The sequence below is a fragment of the Macaca nemestrina genome, chromosome 6 (assembly GCF_043159975.1).
Source record: "Macaca nemestrina isolate mMacNem1 chromosome 6, mMacNem.hap1, whole genome shotgun sequence".
Classification (NCBI taxonomy): Eukaryota; Metazoa; Chordata; class Mammalia; order Primates; family Cercopithecidae; genus Macaca; species Macaca nemestrina.
Window position 1 is genome coordinate 53640874 of NC_092130.1, and position 19350 is coordinate 53660223.

The window sequence follows — 19350 nt, forward strand, 5'->3', positions numbered from 1 at the left end:
GCATTTGTCTGATCTCTGGTGTGCCCCAAAAGAAATGGCCTGAAACTGGGGGCATATTGAATAAGATTGCAAATGGTGATTTGGGTTAGAGTTCCAACCTGTAACTCACTAGAACATCCTTTCATTGACCTCTACTCCAATTAATTAGTGTTTTGTTTTGTTTTTTTGAGATGGAGTCTCACTCTATTGCCCAGGCTGGAGTGCAGTGGCTCAATCTCGGCTCACTGCAACCTCCAACTCCCGGGTTCAAGCAATTCTCTTGCCTCGGCCTCCCAAGTAGCTGGGATTACATGCACCTGCCACGACAGCTGGCTAATTGTTTTATTTTTAGTAGAGACAGGGTTTCATCATGTTGGACCAGGTTCCTCTCAAACTCCTGGCCTCAGATTATCTGTCCGCCTTGGCCCCCCAAAGTGCTGGGATTACAGGCATGAGTCACTGGGCCTGGCCTAGTGTTCTTTATTACTCAAATAATTGTTATAAGAGAAGATCTTAAGAGAACTCCTAGTCCTACATTTTTGTGAGGATGTCTTATAAGACCACACATTTCCTGTTCTAAATGCAAATTTCAAACATTTCTTAGAGGTTTTTTGGTTAAGTTCAGTGAATGAGTCTTATTGTTACGTACAGGTAGTTGGATAGGCAGGAGCCAGACAGGAGAGGGCTCTCCCCAACCCACTAAGCATATCAGCAATTGCGGCATTGCCTCTCTGAGTGCGATACTTTGGCAGCGCCAGGGAAAGGGCATTTCCTGATGGTCCACACCTGTTAATATCAAAATATTAATTGAATGCAAGCCCCAGGGAAAAGAAACTTCCTTCCTAGGCATGCATATTAAGAGGCAAAAATGGCGAAGTGTGATCTTCCAGGTAAACTCCACCGGAAAAAGGAAGAAAGCCTCAGATGGACATGCTTATAACTCCCTAAACACACTGCGCTGTGCTCAGTTCCAAAGGGTAAGGAGGGCACTGCGCATGCGGGCAGCCCACCCTGAGGGAAGAATCATGGGAAAGAGGTGAGCTTATACAAGTCCTAGTATCGCCGGCGCGGTGGGCTCATGCCTGTAATCACACCGCTGCACTGCAGCCTGTGACAGAGGGAGACTCTATCTCAAAAAAAAATGTCCTAGTATCACAGTTAAATGGGGGCACTTGACTCTCCCTTTTTGTTCTTTGGGTCTCTTCCAAGTGTGCTTTCCTTCTTTCCTATTCTAAAGCCGTTTTAAATAAACTTCTACTCCTGCTCTGAAACTTGTCTCACTCCTTATGCCCTTCAGTAGAATTCTTTCTTCTGAGGAGGCAAGAACCAAAGTTACTGAGTACCTATACAGATCTAAGGCTGGACAGGCGGCTGGTAACTCAGGGTGACTCCGATCTCTTCCGCTGGTAACATTATTGTCAACTGAAACTGACAATTCCCATCACACCCAGTGAGTCCTGGAGCACCAGAACCCTGACCAATTCACCTTTGCATGCCTAGTGCCTAGCATCATTCCTGCTATTAGGAAGTTTAATAAATATTTATCAAATAAGCATATCATTTATCCTTCCTACTAGGCTTTTCTTCTCAGAGAGATTAAGAGCCACGTGGACTTAAACTTTAGATTGGACACAGATCTGACAAATTTGATGCACAGGGAAAGGACTTAAAACATTTATTTAACATATATTTGTCGAATTGAATAAAAAGTAGTATGTTAAGAAAAAACAAAGATATTTCAAATATAGAGTCTTCAGTGAAGTTGTAGAGACTGAAAAAGGAATATATTTTTTAAAACAACCAGGGTGGGCATGGTGGCTTATGCCTGTAATCCCGACACTTTGGTAGGCTGAGGTGGGTGGATTGCTTGAGCCCAATAATTTTGGCAATATAGAAAGACCGCATATCTACAAAAAAATCAAAATAAATTTTAAAAAAGCAAAAAACCAGGCGCAGTGGCTCACACCTGTAATCCCAACACTTTGGGGGGCCAAGGCGGGCAGATCATGAGGTCAAGAGTTCGAGACCAGCATAGCCAACATGGTGAAACCCCATCTCTACTAAAGATACAAAAAATTAGCGGGACGTGGTGGTGCGTGCCTGTAATCCCAGCTACTCGGGAGACTGAGGCACAGTTGCTTGAACCCAGGAGGCGGAGGTTGCAGTGAGCCAAGACTATGCCATTGCACTCCAGCCTGGGCCACAGGGCGAGACTCCATCTCAAAAAGAAAGAAAAAAAGAAGGAATGAAAAGAGCCGGGCGCGGTGGCTCAAGCCTGTAATCCCAGCACTTTGGGAGGCCGAGACGGGCGGATCACGAGGTCAGGAGATCGAGACCATCCTGGCTAACACAGTGAAACCCCGTCTCTACTAAAAAATACAAAAAACTAGCCGGGCGAGGTGGCGGGCGCCTGTAGTCCCAGCTACTCGGGAGGCTGAGGCAGGAGAATGGCGTGAACCCGGGAGGCGGAGCTTGCAGTGAGCTGAGATCCGGCCACTGCACTCCAGCCTGGGTGACAGAGCGAGACTCCGTCTCAAAAAAAAAAAAAAAAAAAAAAAAAAAAAAAAAAAGAAGGAATGAAAAGAAAGAATGAAAGAGAAAGAAAGAAAAAGAGAGAGAGAGAAAAGAAAGAAAGAAAGAAAGAAAGAAAGAAAGAAAGAAAGAAAGAAAGAAAGAAAGAAAGAAAGAAAGAAAGAAAGAAAGAAAGAAAGAAAGAAAGAAAGAAAGAAAGAAAGAAAGAAAGAAAGAAAGAAAGAAAGAAAGAAAGAAAGAAAGAAAGAAAGAAAGAAAGAAAGAAAGAAAGAAAAGAAAGAAAGAAAGAAAGAGGGAAAGAAAGAGGGAAAGAAAGAAAGGAGGGAGGGAGGGAAGGAAAGAAGGAGGGAGGGAAAGAAAGAAAGAGAAAGACAGGGAGGGAAAGAAAGAAACAGAAAGAAAGAAAGAAAAAAGGAAGGAAGGAGAAAGAAAGAGAAAGAAAAGAAAAGAAAACCACAACCCACTAAAAATCCCTGGGTTTTGTGCTTGGAGCCAAAGAAGTAGGCTTCAAAGCAAGCGCCACTGAAGGGAAATCCTGGTGGGCTGGGGATCTGGGGGCGGGCCTCAAGTGAGAGGTAGTCACCGACTGTGAAGCCTGAGCAAGAGTCAGACACAACGACAAACCAACCACTTCCACCTACACAGGGTTCCTAAATAGTCACCACCCCCACTCTTTTCAGTTGGATGATGAGTCAACTAAAACTCTCATCAAAGCTGCCAGGCTTTTAGCCCCCTGCTGTTTTTAGACCCAAGACAAAATCCTCAAGGCATTGAAGGAGATCAGAATCTGCCACCCCTAAATATGCCACTTCCGCATAAAGATGAGTTTGAGCTGATGGCAATTAGGAAGCAGCACATGAAAGAAGAACTCCATGTCCTCCCACTTTCTGCCTATAAGCAGGGCATAAAAGCCTCCTTGTAAAGGTGTTTTCTTTTTCCATATCAGAGAGGGGAAAATGACTCTTATTTGCATAACAAGGCTTACTAAGCAACACTTATCTGCTATACATTTCCTGGTCACCTTCCTGCCATTTACCACTTTTAGAAGCCCAAACCCTTTTTCCTCTGTCTGGTCACTTCTCTACCACTTATTGCTTTTCATTAAAATGGTATATAGCCGGCACGGTGGCTCACGCGTGTAATCCCAGCATTTTGGGAGGCAGAGGTGGGCGGTTCATGAGGTCAGGAGATCGAGACCATCCTGGCTAACACGGTGAAACCCCATCTCTACTAAAAATACAAAAAATTAGCCAGGCATGGTGGTAGGCGCCTGTAGTCCCAGCTACATGGGAGGCTGAGGCAGGAGAACTTGGGAGGCGGAGCTTGCAGTGAGCCAAGATCACGCCATTGCACTCCAGCCTGGGTTGACAGAGCAAGACTACGTCTCAAAACAAATAACATAAAATAAAATGGTATATAAGCCCTTAGGTCTAACTACCTCTCTGGATTTGCACTTTATTTCTGTAAAGTCCCTGTGCACATAAAAATATTAACATTAATAAATGCTATGATTTGAATATTTATCCCATCCAAAACTCATGTTGAAATTTAATTTTCAGGCTGAGTGTGGTGGCTGACGCCTGTAAACCCAGCACTTTGGGAGGCTGAGGCAGATGGATCACCTGAGGTCAGGAGTTCAATACCAACCTGGCCAACATGGTGAAACCCAATCTCTAGTAAAAATACAAAAATTAGCTGGGCATGATGGTGCACACCTATAATCCCAGTTACTCTGGAGGCCAAGGCAGGAGAATCTCTTGAACCTGGGAGGCAGAGGTTGCAGTGAGCCAAGACTGCACCACTGCACTCCAGCCCAGATGACAGAGGGAGACTCCATCTCAAAAAAATTTTTAAAAAGAAAAGAAATTTAATTTTCAATGTGATAATGTTACCGGGGAGGGGAGGCTTTTAAGAGGTGAATAATGAATTAATGGGTAGTGTGGGACTGGTGGCTTTATAAGAAAAGGAAGAAAGATCTGACCTAGCATACCTAGCCCCATCACCATGCAATGTCCTACACTGCCTTGTCACACTGTAGAGAGTCTCCATCAGCAAGAAGGCCCTCACCAAGTGCAGCCCTCTGACCTTGGACTTCTCAGCTTTTATAACTTTTTTGTCAGCCGAGCATGGTGGCTCACGGCTGTAACCACAGCACTTTGGGAGCCCGAGGTAGGTGGATCACCCTGATCATGAGGTCAGGAATTCGAGACCAGCCTGGCCAACATGGCGAAACCCCGTCTCTACTAAAAATACAAAAATTACCTGGGCATGGTGGCACACACCTGTAGTTCCAGCTGCTCAGGAGGCTGAGGCAGGAGAATCGCTTGAACCCGGGAGGCGGAGGTTGCAGTGAGCCAAGATCGTGCCACTGCACTCCAGCCTGGGCAACAAAATGAGACTCCATCTCAAAAAGAAAAACAAAAAATATTTTTTGTCTATATGTTATCCAGTTTCCAATATTCTGCTCTAAGCAACAGAAAACAAAGAGAAGTAACATATACCTTTGCTACTGTTAATGTCTTTTGTGAGTTTAATTTGCAGGCCTCACTTACTAAACCATCGAGGAAAGGTTTTGTTTTGTTTTGTTTTGTTTTTCTCCCTTACAGCCTAACAGAAAACAAAACAAAACAAAACAAAAAACTTCTCCAATAAAATAGTGCACTTGAAGAAAGAGTTACTGTTTTTGGCAAGTGTTCGCTAAAGGGTTAACTCAGCATCTCCCCTTCCCAAGAGTCTTGTGTGGGATGAGAGAGGAGAGGACTGATTACATTCTTTCTCCACATAAACTTTCACCCACCCTCCTTCTGAAAATAACTCTTTATCTAGAACTTAAGTGGGATGGGGTCTAATGGAATTTCATGTGTGAAATTTTTATATTTTTAATATGAGAACAAGAAACAACAAACTAGTGCAGCAAATGCCACTAAATTGTACACTTAAAAATGGTTAATGGTTCATTTTATTTCTGTGCATTTTACCTCAATACAAAAAAATGAGTAAAACTACCTTAATTTGGGATCTCTGAAAATCTTTCCTGGTCATGAAATTTGTCCATCCTATTTTGGGTTTGTAAAGGGCTGGATCAAAACTGAAAAGAATTTAGCCCTGTGAAGATGCCTTGGACACAAAGTTTGAGGTGTGGTCCCAGCTCTGCTTCATCTTGGGGATCCTTTACTCTTTACTCTCACTACGCCTCCAATTCTTTTCTTTTTTGTTTTTGTTTTTGTTTTTGTTTTTGAGACAGAGTCTCACTCTGTCACCCAGGCTGGAGTGCAGTGGCACGATCTCTGCTCACTGCAAGCACCGCCTCCTGTGTTCACGCCATTCTCCTGCCTCAGCCTCCTGAGTAGCTGGGACTACAGGCGCCTGCCACCAGGCCTGGCTAATTTTTTGTATTTTTAGTAGAGATGGGGTTTCACCGTGTTAGCCAGGATGGTCTCGATCTCCTGACCTCATGATCCGCCTGCCTCGGCCTCCCGAAGTGCTGGGATTACAGGCGTGAGCCACCGCGCCTGGCACTGCACCTCCATTTCTATTATGAAATAGCAGATTTGAATATTGGATCTCTTCCAGATGTAAACTGTTTGATTTAGAATCAAGAGATGATTTACATCTTTATTGTTATCTTTCAGTAGGGTTCCTTCTACGTTGCATTATTCCGTAAGGCTAGAGACTGTGATCTGATATAAGCATTGAAACCCAAGCAAATAATTTTCACTGGTGTCTCTTCTTATTTATTTATTTATTTATTTATTTATTTATTTATTTTGGCATTCAGGCTCTTTAATGTCTGAGGATGGGGGGAAGAAGTCAATGGTGAGGCTTCTCTGGGAAATTCTGCAGGCCTTGTAGTTCTCTAAGTCCCTCTAGCAACATGTGGATATGGGCTTTCATATTCATGGAGTCCTTGGTGAGGCTGTTGCTGAGCTCTGTGAGGAGAGAGCTCTTACGATCAATGAACTTGAGAGCTTCTGCCAGTGTCAACTCCAGGAAAAAACCATATCCCAGGGCCACATAGATGCATGAAGTATCTGGGACCACCGTGTCAGTGAAGAAGTTACAGCCAAATCTACCTGCATATATAACTCCGAGTGCTTAGCTTCCTGGAGTCGCTCAATGACGTTTCTCAGTTGAAGGTATTTGGCCAGCTGTTCATGTATCTTGTCTTGATGGTCCAGCACCTTTCGCAAGTCCCGCTGCAGCGTGTCACTGATGAAAGTCTTGTGGCGCAGCACTCTCTCCCTCGTGGCCTCCACTGCCCACCACTTAGGGGGCGTTGCCATGATGGGCTCCTCAGGGCTGCCAGCAATAAGCTGGTGTCTCCTTACCTAGGTACTCATTCATCCAGAAAATCCAAACAAACAAACACGAAACAAAAAGGCCAGACACTGTGGCTCACATCTATAATCCCAGCCCTTTGGGAAGCAGAAATGGGTGGACGGATCACCTGAGCTCCAGACCAAACTGGGCAACATGGCGAAACCCTGTCTCTACAAAATAAACAAAAATTAGCCAAATGTGGTGGTGCACGCCTGTAGTCCCAGGTACAGGGGAGGCTGAGAAGCAAGGATCCCTTGAGCCGAGGGGTCTGAGGCTGCAGTGAGCTATGACTGCACCACTGGATTCTAGCGAGGGTGACAGAGTAAGACCCTGTCTCAAAAAACAAACAAACAAACAAACACAACACAAAATGAAAACAGTAACAATTTAACATATTCCAAGATGCAAAACTAAATAAAACCCAATTCTATCCCCAAGAAGTTTGCAGTCCACTGATCATTACATAACTACAGTTGGCCCTTCCTCTCTGTGAGTTCAGCATTTGTGAATTCAACCAACTACGGATTGACAATATTTAGAAAATGCTTTGGCATGGTGGCTCACAGCTGTAATCTCAGCATTTTGGGAGGCTGAGATGGGTGGATGACTTGAGCCCAGGAGTTCAAGACCAGCCTGGGCAACGTGGCAAAAGCCCATGTCTACAAAAAATACAATAATTAGCTAGGAATGGTGGTGCATGCCTGTAGCTCCAGCTACTCAGCTACTGGGAGGCTGAGGTGAATCCCTTGAGCCTGGTAGGTTGAGGCTGCAGTGAGCTGAGATCATGTTACTGCACTCCAGCCCAACAGAGCCAGATTCTGTTTCAAAAAAAAAAAAAAAAGAAAGAAAACAATATTCATCTGTTTTGAACATGTACAGATTTCTTTCTTATTATTCTGTAAACAATACAGCATAACAACCATTTGTATAGTATTTACATTGTATTAGGTATTATATGTAATCCAGAGGTGATTTAAAGTATATGGGACGACATGGATAGGTTATAAATATGTCACCATTTTGTATCAGGGACTTCAGCAGCCTTGGATTTTGGTATCTACAGGGCTCCTAGAACCAATCCCCCAGGAATGCCAAGGAAAAACTATATTTACACAAACACAAATCACCAGTGCCCAGGAACGGCTTGGTTAGCAGTAAGGGCAAAGCACTATAGGTCTCCAATAGTTCGTGCAAATCAACTTCGCCCAGGGAGCTGGGAAAGCGGGTGAATCTGAGGATGGAGAGGCTGGGGAAGCACCAGCCAGGCAGAGAACACAGGTAAAGGTGGGGTTAGGGCAGATGAGAATGTGAGCTGAAGTCATGGCCTGAAAAGCCTCATATACACTATTATTCCTACCACGAAGATGAAGAACTCAGGCCTGGCATCTGAAACATGTGGCTCCCTATAGAGTCTTACTTATAGAGAGAAAAATAGAATTATCTTACAGTGGAGAAAACTGGCAAACACATCCTTATCCTGAGATCAAAGTTAGAAATCACCAGATGAGAAGAAATTGACGTCATGTGCTTACTGGATATAATGCACTGAGAAATCTGTGAAGTTTCTGCCAAAAATACCTCCTCTGAATTTAGTCATAAGGCTTCAGCCAAACCCAAACTTGAAGGACACTCTACAAAATAAATGACCAGTATTTTTCAAAAATATTAATGTCAGCCAGGTGTAGCGGCTTATGCCGTAATCCCAGCACTTTGGGAAGCTAAGGTGGGAGAATTGTTTAAGGCCAGGAGTTGGAGACCAGCCTGGGCAACATAGCAAGACCCCATATCTATTTAAAAAATTAATGTCATGGCCGGGCGCGGTGGCTCAAGCCTGTAATCCCAGCACTTTGGGAGGCCGAGACAGGCGGATCACGAGGTCAGGAGATCGAGACCATCCTGGCTAACATGGTGAAACCCTGTTTCTACTAAAAAATACAAAAAAAAAAAAACTAGCTGGGCGCAGTGGCAGGCGCCTGTAGTCCCAGCTACTCAGGAGGCTGAGGCAGGAGAATGGCGTAAACCGGGGAGGTGGAGCTTGCAGTGAGCTGAGATCTGGCCACTGCACTCCAGCCTGGGTGACAGAGTGAGACTCAGTCTCAAAAAAAAAAAAAAATTAATGTCACGAAAGAAAAAAAAGAAATTGATTGTTTCCAATTAAAGACAACTAAAGAGACATATTCACTGAACACAATACATGATGCAGGATTTTTTTTGCCGTAAAGAACATTATTTGGACAACTGGAAAGATCTGAATAAGATCTATTATTATCGGGGGAAACCCCACCCCCGATATTCAATGTGGGTTCTTTTCGATTTCCCTAAGTGTTGGCTGGTCTGAGAAATAAAGGGAAAGAATACAAGAGAGAGAAATTTTAAAGCTGGGTATCCAGGGGAGACATCACATGTTGGCAGGTTCCGTGATGCCCCTGAGCCATAAAACCAGCAAGTGTTTATTAGTGATTTTCAAAAGGGGAGGGAGGGCCGGGCGCGGTGGCTCAAGCCTGTAATCCCAGCACTTTGGGAGACCGAGACGGGTGGATCACGAGGTCAGGAGATCGAGACCATCCTGGTGAACACAGTGAAACCCCGTCTCTACTAAAACTACAAAAAAACTAGCCGGGCGAGGTGGCGGGCGCCTGTAGTCCCAGCTACTCGGGAGGCTGAGGCAGGAGAATGGCGTGAACCCGGGAGGCGGAGCTTGCAGTGAGCTGAGATCCGGCCACTGCACTCCAGCCTGGGCGACAGAGCGAGACTCCGTCTCAAAAAAAAAAAAAAAAAAAAAAAAAGGGGAGGGAGGGCACAAATAGGGTGTGGGTCACAGAGATCACATGCTTCACAAGGTAATAAAATATCACAAAGCAAATGGAGGCAGGGCGAGATCACAGGACCACAGGACAGGGCGAAATAAAAATTGCTAATGAAGTTTTGGGCACACATTGTCATTGATAACATCTTATCAGGAGACAGGGTTTGAGAGCAGACAACCTGTCTGACCAAAATTTATTAGGCGGGAATTTCCTCATCCTAATAAGCCTGGGAGCGCTACAGGAAACCCGGGGCTTATTTCATCCCTTTGGCTTCGACCATAAACGACAGCCACCCCCAAAGAGGCCATTTCAGAGGCCTACCCTCAGGGGCCATTCTCTTTCTCAGGGATGTTCCTTGCTGAGAAAAATAATTCAGTGATAGTTCTCCTATTTGCTTTTGAAAGAAGAGAAATATGGCTCTTTTCCGCCCGGCTCACTGGCAGTCATAGTTTAAGGTTAGCTCCCTTGTTCCCTGAACATTGCTGTTATCCTGTTCTTTTTTCAAGGTGCCCAGATTTCATATTGTTCAAACACACATGCTCTACAAACAATTTGTGCAGTTAACGCAATCATCACAGGGTCCTGAGGTGACATACATCCTCCTCAGCTTATGAAGATGATAGGATTAAGAGATTAAAGACAGACATAGGAAATCACAAGGGTATTGATTGGGGAAGTGATAAGTGTCCATGAAATCTTCGCAATTTATGTTATTCTGCCAGTGGCTTCAGCTGGTCCCTCCATTCAGGGTCCCTGACTTCCCACAACATCTTATCAATAATAATATTGTATCAATGATCATTTCCTGACTTTCTGGTTATGTAAGAGAATGCCCTTATCTTTAGGAAATAGTAACTGAAGTATTAAGAGGTAAAGCCTAAAAAATTTAAAAGGTTGGACATGGTGGCTTACACCTGTATTGGAGCACTTTGGGGGTCCAAGGAGGGAGGATTGCTTGAGGCCAGTTCAAGATTAGCTTAGTCAACATAGTAAGACCCCTTCTTAAAACAAAATAAAACAAAACAAAACAAAATTTTTTTTTGAGATGAAGTCTCACTCTGTGGCCCAGGCTGGAGTGCGGTGGCGTGATCTCGGCAAGCTCCGCCTCCTGGGTTCACGCCATTCTCCTGCCTCAGTCTCCCAAGTAGCTGGAGCTACAGGTGCCTGCCACCATACCCAGCTAATTTTTTTGTATTTTTAGTAGAGATGGGGTTTCACCATGTTAGCCAGGATGGTCTCAATCTCCTGACATCATGATCTGCCTACCTTGGCCTCCCAAAAAGCTGGGATTACAGGTGTGAGCCACTGTGCCCAGCCTTTTTTTTTTTTTTTTTTTTTTTTGAGACAGAGTCTCGCTCTGTCGCCAGGCTGGAATGCAGTGGCATGATCTCAGCTCACTGCAACCTCCACCTTCCAGGTTCAAGCGATTCTCCTGCCTCAGCCTCCCAAATAGCTGGGACTACAGGCGTGTGCCACCATGCCTAGCTAATTTTTGTATTTTTAGTAGAGACAGGGTTTCACCATGTTGGTCAGGCTGGTCTTGAACTCCAGACCTCAAATGATCTGCCCACCTTGGCCTCCCAAAGTGCTGGGATTACAGGCGTGAGCCACCAAGCTCAGCCTAATTGTTTTTTTTAAGGAGAAAAAAAATTTCCTTCATCACAGAACATTCTGTTTTAGAAAATACTCCAGCACTGATTCCATTCCTATGGCTTTTGTGCCTTGTCCCCTGGATTCCTTCTGCCAGAGCAGACTGCACAGCAGGTGTGCCCACTCTAGGCCCAAGGTGTGGCCAAAGCACAACTGGGTTTCTCTTGGGAGCAGTTAGGCATGTGGACTTGAGTGCACCTGTGTGTATGCAAGGCCCTTCATAGTGCCTGACAAATCCAGTGGTGGGGAGAAAAAAGAGCCAGCAGTGAGCTGAGGCATTGGGGCCAGGGTCCAGCTCTCCAACACTGTCACATTAAGATGCAGAATTCTGACCTCCCAAGTACTTGGGAGGTATAACCGTTAAGGCGAGAAGACATATATATATATATATATATATATATATATATATATGTCATAAACATATATATATATAGAGAGAGACTGAGTTTCACTCTTGTGGCCCAGGCTGGAGTACAATGGTGCAATCTTGGCTCACTGCAACTTCCGCCTCCCGGGTTCAAGCAATTCTCCTGCCTCAGCCTCCTGAGTAGCTGGGATTACAGGTGCATGACATCTTGCCTGGCTAATTTTTCTATTTTTAGTAGAGGTAGGGTTTCATCATATTGGTCAGGCTGGTCTCAAACTCCTGACTTCAGGTGATCAGTCTACCTTGGCCTCCCAAATCGCTGGGATTACAGGTATGAGCCACTGTGCCTGTTCTTTTTCTTTTTCTTTTTTTTTTTTTTTTGAGACAGAGTTTCGCTTTTGTTGCCCAGGCTGAAGTGCAATGGCGTGATCTCGGCTCACTGCAACCTCTGTCTCCCAGGTTCAAGAGATTCTCCTGCCTCAGCCTCTCAAGTAGCTGGGATTACAGACATGCGCCACCATGCCCAGCTAATTTTGTATTTTTAGTAGAGACAGGGTTTCTCCATGTTGGTCAGGCTGGTCTCAAACTCCTGACCTCAGGAGATCCACCCTCCTCGGCCTCCCAAATTGCTGGGATTACAGGCATGAGCCACGGCATCTGGCCTGACAGACATATTTTATTTAACAGTTTGTTGGCTTAACTGGTAACTTTTAAATATTTTGACATATGGTATGTGGGATCTCCATTTATCCTTCAGTTCCAAGCCCACTATTGTTATGGGTGGGTGCTTCACAGCCTGTGAAAGAGTGTAATAACAATTCTCTACTGGAAAGCAACCAATCTTTTTGCTGGTTGAACCTGAAAACACTTATACTATGTAAAACATTTCTTTTGCCATTGGGTTGCCTTTAGTACTCACAGGTACGTCATGAGTGGTCACAGTATACCATGAGAGAGACACTCTCCCTGGTCTGTTTTCTTTTCCCAGTTTTTACCCATTTCTTCTCCCTTATAAACCCCAGGCTCCAACCTGTTGACATACACCACACAATAAGGGTCCTTGACACAGTGGCCCCTGGTTCCATTCTGGAAGGACGTCAGGCCTGAACATTCAGGTTTATCTGCAGCATCTACAAGCAGAAAACAAAACTTTCTCTTGCTAAAATTGTTTGCCTTTGATGGCATAAATTCTGGGGCCTTATGTTAAAAATTTGGGGGTGGAGGGTGTTACATAGGAAAGAAAAAAAATCCCTTTCTTTCACATTTGGTTATTAAAACTTAAAAACTTTTCATTATCTTTATGCAATTGACGTTTTATAAGTACCTGGTATCAAAAGAGTGAACAGATAACCTGCGGATTGGGAGAAAACATTTGCAAGCTGTGACTCCAACAGGGGACTAATATCCAGAATTTACAAAGGACTCAACAGAAAACCACAAACAATTTATTTAAAAAGTGTATAAATAGGCTGGGCGTGGTGGCTCACGCCTGTAATCCCAGCACTTTGGGAGGCCGAGGTGGGCAGATCACAAGGTCAGGAGTTCGAGACCAGCCTGGCCAATATGGTGAAACCCCCGTCTCTATTAAATGGGGGTGAAACCCCTGTCTCTATACAAAAATTAGCTGAGCATGGTGGTGGGCGCCTGTAGTCCCAGCTACTCGGGAGGCTAAGGCAGGAGAATAGCTTGAACCCAGGAGCTGGAGGTTGCATTGAGCTGAGATGGCGCCACTGCACTCCAGCCTGGGCAACAGAACAAGACAAGACTCCATCTCTAAATAAAAAAATAGATAAATAAATAAATAAATATCAGGGCCCTTTCCTCTCAGATATCCCTCTCCCTACATAGAGAGAGCTGTTTCTCTTTCTCTTCCCTTCCGCCTACTAAACCCCTGCTCCTAAACTCCTTGTGTGTGTCTGTGTCCTAAACTTTCCTAGTGGAAGACGATGAACCCCAGGGTATATGTCCCAGACAACTAGCCACTTCTCACTTATAAGTGGGAGCTAATCCCAGCTACTCTGGAGGCTGAGGCAGAAGAATCGTTTGAACCTGGGAAGCGGAGGTTGCAGTGAGCCGAGATCATGCCACTGCACTCCAGCCTGGGCTACAGAGCGAGACTCCATCTCAAAAACAAAAAACAAAAAAACAAAACAAGTGGCGGCTAAATAATGTGTATACATGGACATAGAGTGTGGGATACTACACATGGGAGAGTTGGAAGACTGTGAGGATGGGAGGGGGAGGAATGATGAGAAGTTACTTAATGGGTACAAGTGACACTATTCGGGTGATGGTTACATTAAAAGTCCAGAAAATATATCCATGTAGCAAAACTTCACTTGTATCCCTTGAGTTGGAAAGTTGGAAGACTGGGAGGGTGGGAGAGGCAGGAAGGATGAGAAGTTACTTAATGGGTATAAGTTACACTATTCAGGTGATGGTTATATTAAAAGGCCAGACAATATACCCATGTAGCAAAACCTCACTTGTATCCCTTGAGTTTATACAAAAAAAGGAAAGGGGTCTCTCCTTGCGGCGCTGCACGAGAGCAGAGTACGAGGCTGCGGCGCAGGGAGTCACGGCGGGACAAACCTTTAGAAAGTTTCTTCCACTCTGACCGAGTATTGGTTGAAAGGAGTACTGCCGAAACTGTAACCAATGGAGGCATCATGCTTCCAGAGAAATCTCAAGGAAAGGTACTGCAAGCAACAGTAGTCGCTATTGGACCGGGTTCTAAAGGAAAGGGGAGAGATTCAACCAGTTAGCATGAAAGTTGAAGATAAAGTTCTTTTCCCAGAATATGGAGGCATCAAAGTAGGTGTAGGTGACAAGGCTTTTTTTTTTTTTTTGAGGCAATCTCGCTCTGTCACCCAGGCTGGAGCGCAGTGGCGCGATCTCGACTCACTGCCACTTCCGTCTCCCGGTTTCAAGCGATTCTCCTGCCTCAGCCTCACGAATAGCTGGGATTACAGGCACCTGCCACCACGCCCAGTTAATTGTTTTTGTATTTTTAGTAGAGACAAGGTTTCACCATGTTTGTCGGCCAGGCTGGTCTTGAATTCCTGACCTCAGGTGATTCGCCTGCCTCAGCCTCCCGAAGTACTAGGATTACAGGCGTGAGCCACTGTGCCCAGCCGGATTATTTCTTATTTAGAGATGGTGACATTTTTTTTTTTTTTTTTTTTTTTTGAGGTGGAGTCTCGCTCTGTCGCCCGGGCTGGAGTGCAGTGGCGCTATCTCGGCTCACTGCAAGCTCCTCCTCCCGGGTTCACGCCATTCTCCTGCCTCAGCCTCCTGAGTAGCTGGGACTACAGGCGCCTACCACCACGCCTGGCTAATTTTTTGTATTTTTAGTAGAGATGGGGTTTCACCGTGTTAGCCAGGATGGTCTTGATCTCCTGATCTCATGACCCACCTGCCTCGTCCTCCCAAAGTGCTGGGATTACAGGCGTGAGCCACCATACCTGGCCGAGATGGTGACATTCTTGGAAAACATGTAGACTGAAATAGGTCACTACTGAAATGGCATCAATGTGAAGCTGCTTATTCCACTGAAGTTCTGAAATCTTTCATCATGTAAATACTTTCTATATCTCTTATAATAAACTAATGATAACTAATGGAAAAAAAAGGAAAAAATGTGGTGGAAAATAATTGAAAACATACAGAGATTGCAAATTTTCTTTTTTTTAAGAGATAGGGTTTTGCTCTGTCGCCCAGGCTGGAGTGTAGTGGTGATCATGACTCACTGCAGCCTTGACCTCCTGAACTCAAGTAACCTCCCAACTCAGCCTCCCAAGTACCTGGGATCACACAGGTGTGCACCATCATGCCCAGCTAAGTTGCTTTTATTTTTTGTAGAGATGGGGGGCAGGTCTCTCTATGTTGCCCAGGCTGGTCTTGAACCCCTGGGCCTCCTCCCACCTCAGTCTCCCAAAGTGCTGGAATTACAGGCATTAGCCACCATGCCCAACTGTAAGCTTTGCGTATGTGTGTGTGTGTGTGGAGGAGGAGGGTGAGGTGGGGTGGTAGGTGGGACAGAGTCTTGCTCTGTAGCCCGGGCTGGAGTGCAGTGGCATGATCTCAGCTCACTGCAACCTCCGCCTCCTGGGTTCAAGCAATTCTCCTGCTTCAGCCTCCCAAGTAGCTGGGATTACAGGCTCACATGCCCCATTTTTTTTTTTTTTTTTTTTTTGTAGTTTTACTAGAGACGGGGTTTCACTATTTTGGCCAGGCTGGTCTCGAACTCCTGACCTCAGGTGATCCACCTGTCCTCCAACTGTAAGGTTTTTTTTTTGTTGTTGTTGTTGTTTGTTTGTTTTTTTTTTGAGATGGAGCAACCTCAGGATCTGGGCTCATCACAACCTTCACCTCCCAGATTCAAGCGAGTCTCCTGCCCCACCCTCCTCAGTAGCTGGGATTATAGGCATGTACCAGCACTCCTGGCTAATTTTGTATTTTTAGAAGAGACGGAGTTTCTCCATGTTGGTCAGGCTGGTCTCAAACTCCTGACCTCAGGTGATCTGCCCGCCTCGGCCTCCCAAAGTGCTGAGATTACAGACGTGAGCCACCGCACCTGGTCAATAAAAGGTATTTTAAAGAAATCTAGGCTCGGTGGCTCACGTCTGTAATCCCAGCACTTTGGGAGGCCGAGGCGGGCAGATCACCAGTTCAAGAGATACAGCCCATGCTGGCCAACATGGTGAAATCCCGTCCCTACTGAAAATATGAAAATTAGCCGGGCATCATGGTGGGTGCCTGTAGTCCCAGCTACTAGGGAGGCTGAGGCAGGAGAATCGCTTGAACCCAGGAGGCAGAGGTTGCACTGAGCCAAGATCGCGCCACTGCACTCCAGCCTGGGTGACAGAGTGAGACTCTAAAAAAAAAAAAAAGCTATGTTTGTTAGTTTCATTATTAACTGTAATTTTTGGGGGCTTTTTAAAAAGGTAAGGCCTGAGTTAGTCATTCACAGAGAGTCTGAAAAGGTTAGTTAGAAACAGCTGGAGGCAGGTAATGACCTTAAAACCCTAAACAGCACCCAGAGCAGAAGGTGAGCACCCTCTGGATCACCCCTGGGCATGCAGCAGGCAATGGTCCTCGTGTCAGCTTGGGACTACAGATTCCTTCACCAGCAACTACAGCTACTGTGTGTGGATCCATACCACCCAAGACAGCACCATCCCAGAGACATGTGACCAAAATGGTCAGAGTAAGTGCCCCGAGGCAGGTATTAGGAGAAAGTGTGGAGGTGAGGGAGTCAGACGCCAAGGAAGATAAGAATGAGGACTATACAATTAGGGCAGAGGAAAAGGGTTTTGGATCAACTTCAGAGGTTTTAGTCATTGCCTAAAGGTGAGCTTTACATTCTGCTTATAGAATGTTGCTTGGCCAAACTAGATGCTTTGGAATGTTTCAGAATGGAACACATCAGAGAGGATAAAGAGTTTAAAGGGGGTTGATGTCAATGTCACAAAACAAGATAGAACTGAACAGAGACAGGTGTCTGACCAACCCCCAACCCCCTCAAAAAAATTAGATTCAATGATTTGAGAGAACAGATTGATTCAGTAACACCTAATAAGTCTTAACAATTGGTGTTTATGGCTGGGCGTGGTAGCTCACGCCTGTAATCTCAACACTTCAAGAGGCCAAAGTGGGCGGATCACCTGAGGTCGCGAGTTTGAAACCAGCCTGACCAACATGGAGAAACCCCGTCTCTACTAAAAATACAAAATTAGCTGGGTGTGGTGGCACATGCCTGTAATCCCAGCTACTGGGGAGGTGAAGCAGAATTGCTTGAACCTGGGAGGTGGAGGTTGCAGTGAGCCAAGATTGCGCCATTGCACTCCAGCCTGGGCAACAAGAGCAAAACTCCATCTCAAACAAAACAAAACAACAACAACAATAAAACAAACAAAAAAATTGGTGTTATATAGTTTAAAACTCCTAAACTCAGCTTGGCAGCTGATATACAGGATCAAAGCAGTGGAGACACTGGATGTCTGAAATTTTTTTTTTTTTTTTTTTTTTTTTGAGACGGGGTTTTGCTCTGTCGCCCAGGCTGGACTACAGTGGTGCTGATCCTGCAATCTCCCTGAAACCTCTGCCTCCCGGTTTTAAGTGATTCTCGTGCCTCAGCCTCCCAAGTAGCTGGGACTACAGGTGCCTGCTACCACGCCTGTCTAATTTTTGTATTTTTAGTAGAGACGGAGTTTCACCATGTTGGCCAGACTGGCCTTGAACTTTTTTTTTTTTTTTTTTTTTGAGACGGAGTCTCACTCTGTCCCCCTTGCTGGAGTGCAGTGGCCGGATCTCAGCTCACTGCAAGCTCCGCCTCCCGGGTTCAGGCCATTCTCCTGCCTCAGCCTCCCGAGTAGCTGGGACTACAGGCACCCGCCACCTCGCCCGGCTAGTTTTTTTGTATTTTTTTTAGTAGAGACGGGGTTTCACTGTGTTAGCCAGGATGGTCTCGATCTCCTGACCTCGTGATCCACCCGTCTCGGCCTCCCAAAGTGCTGGGATTACAGGCTTGAGCCACCGCGTCCGGCCGGCCTTGAACTTCTAACCTCAGGTGATCCACCCGCCTCGGTCTCCCAAAGTGCTGGGATTACAGGCATGAGCCACCACGCTCAGCCTGGATATCTGCATTTAAAGGTAACTAATATAATGCTTTTTGGCCTGTAATCCCAGCACTTTGGGAGGCTGACGCTGGAGGACTGCTTGAGCTCAGGAGTTGGAGAGCAGCCTGAGCAACATAGCAAGGCCTCATCTCTACTAAAAATAATAAAATAAATTCAAATAAATTTAGCCGAGCGTGGTGGTGCACACCTGTAGTTCCAGCTACTCAGGACACTGAGGTAGGAGAATCGCTTGAACCCGGGAGATGGAGGTTCTAGTGAGCCTCCCCAAAGTGCTGGGATTACCTGTAATCCTGGCTACTTTGGAGGCTGAGGCACGAGAATCGCTTGAACCGGGAGGTGGAGGTTGCAGCGAGCCAAGATTGTGCCCCTGTACTCCAGCCTGGGTATTGGAGTGAAACTCTGTCTCTATAATAATAATAATAATAATCGGCCGGGCGCGGGGGCTCGCGCCTGTATTCCCAGCACTTGGAGAAGCCGAGGCAGGCGGATTACCTGGGATCGGCAGTTTGAGACCTACCTGGCCAACGTGGTGAAACCCCATCTCTACCAAAAATACAAAAATTAGCCGTTCGTGGTGGTGGGCGCCTGTAATCCCAGGTACTCAGAAGGCTGAGGCAGGAGAACTCCATCTCAAAATAAATAAATAAATAGATAAAGGCAGAGCTAATTTATCTTTTGTAATAGTACATACCTATGTAAAATACTCTGTAGGAAGAGGTGTCCTTTTTGTGTCTTAGTTTACATTCCAAAAGCTTTTCACATTCAAATGGATGTGCTACACTATTCAAAAGATACACATCTCATTTGGTAAATGCATAGGGAAAGCAAACAGCATCTTTAGGGCATGCCAAAACCTCCCAGGTATGTATCAGCTCCATCACTGACTGCTTTGACACTTTATTTTGGCAATTGGAACTTGTATATTTTCATAATAAACAATTTAACTGTTTGTTTCTCAACCACTTAAAGCAAGGTGAAATGGTCTCCTCCCAAAGCTCAAAAATCTAATCGGCAGAAACAAATTCACAGAATTGTCTTTTGTTCTGAAACAAAA

General features: G+C 45.3%; 2 pseudogenes; one reads left to right on the top strand and one right to left on the bottom strand.

Annotated features, from left to right (window-relative positions):
• Positions 1 to 6283: 6283 nt before the first annotated feature.
• On the bottom strand, positions 6284 to 6803 carry LOC139363574 (protein UXT pseudogene; annotated as a pseudogene).
• Positions 6804 to 14092: 7289 nt separating this feature from the next.
• On the top strand, positions 14093 to 15160 carry LOC139363943 (10 kDa heat shock protein, mitochondrial pseudogene; annotated as a pseudogene).
• The last annotated feature ends 4190 nt before the right edge of the window (positions 15161 to 19350 follow it).